The sequence below is a fragment of the Mastomys coucha genome, unplaced genomic scaffold (assembly GCF_008632895.1).
Source record: "Mastomys coucha isolate ucsf_1 unplaced genomic scaffold, UCSF_Mcou_1 pScaffold8, whole genome shotgun sequence".
In the NCBI taxonomy this organism is placed as follows: domain Eukaryota; kingdom Metazoa; phylum Chordata; class Mammalia; order Rodentia; family Muridae; genus Mastomys; species Mastomys coucha.
This window is the reverse complement of record NW_022196914.1, coordinates 66,672,613-66,674,351: the sequence shown is the minus strand read 5'-3', so window position 1 is coordinate 66,674,351 and position 1,739 is coordinate 66,672,613.

Here is a 1,739-nt window from a genome sequence, read left to right as displayed (position 1 = left end):
GATCTCCTAACTATGGTATTCCAATTATATGTCACAAATGCAGATTACTTCCTATGATCTCATTTCTCTCCTTGTGGAAAATCCCTTTGTGTGAATCCCTTTGTGTTTTCTAGGATGCTCTCCAGGAAGTCTGAAGTTGTTAGCATTAACTTGCCTGGCCTGTATCTAATTACATTTCTGTTTGCTATTTGGATTGGAGATACAATTTATTGGCTTATTTCACTTTTGTCTTTTCATTATAGACTAGATCTTACTGTTTTAACCTTCCCTGTACTTGTAGTAAATTTGATTTAAAAAACTGTTTAACCAGTTTTCCATTCTTGGTGTAACAAGCATGATTTGTTTTTGGCCAGCTTATCCCTGTTGTGCTCAGTTTCCAAGCTGCACTGTGAACCTGCCCTCAGCTTGTCTACTTTCTAATATGTTATTCGTCTGATTGCTTGTTTCTCACCTTTCACTTACCCATTATGGTATATAGCTATGAAAGCCTTGTAAATAATGTCAGAAAAAGGACTCTTAATTTTGCACTATCTATCAACTTGTTTTATGACCTGGATCTAGAGTTTTCTTAGTAACAGTGAGTTTGTAACATCATCTTGGCATATGGCTTATTGAAATGATAGCAGTTTCTATTTCTTCTTCAGCCAGTTTTTAACGTTACAGATTTGATATTTTGAGTTTATGCTTCATCTAAATTGTGGCTTACTGGTCTATGTAAAAATGAGTCCCTTTAAAAGTTTCAGATAAAATTTTAAATTAAAAAAAATTTAAATTATGTTCCTTCATTTTTTTTCACAAAGTGTTGATTTGTGTCTTACCATTTTTCTTGATCTACCTCACCAATTTAATCTGTTATTATTATTTTTAGAGTACTAATACTCAGCCTTTAGCATCTTATCTGTTATATCTTTGTTATATATCATAATAGTATTAATTTTGATTTTTAATTATGCCATTACTTTTACTTTGGCTATATTCTTATTTTTTTCTTTGTGTCCTAATTTCAGGTTTTCATTTCATTAGCTTAATCCATTCATATTAATTTGTATAATGATTGTATTCAGACTTATGATTTCTTGTTCCATTTTTTTGGATACTGTTTTATTTGAGGGGAGGTATTATTTTCTCATTTTTTGGTAATTTTTCCTTTCATATTTCATATCCAAATTACCAACCTCTAGAAGAAAATATCTTATGTGTATGATTTAGTGATTTATGCAGAAAATATATTAATTAAAAAAGTTATTATCCATCCATATTAAGAAATATATAATTGTAAAACTGGTAGAAGTAAAAAGGGAGACATGATTTATAGATTTATAGGTAATGAATGAATAAGGGTAAAATACAGCAATAAATTGGTAAGACTAAACTGTAAAATGTTCTAGAGAAATATAGTTATCAAATGAGTTTAAATAATCTTAATATATTTATATTAAGACAATTGAATAATGATCAAAACTTGCATGTCAAAATATAAGGAGACTCAGTTTTTTGAGGGTTGGCATGATGTTTTAATCTGGCATAACATAAATTTATTGAATGAACCTCAAGGATCTCTGAAGAATGAAATAATGTGTTACAGTAAATGTAGGCTTCTGCTCCTTGGGAGTAATGCTATTATACAAATTAACTTTAAAATAGGAACAGAGAATGCTTCCTAACATATTTTATTGTGCAAAAAATACTTTAGCACCAAAAGATAAGCACAGGATATATATATACATATATATATATAT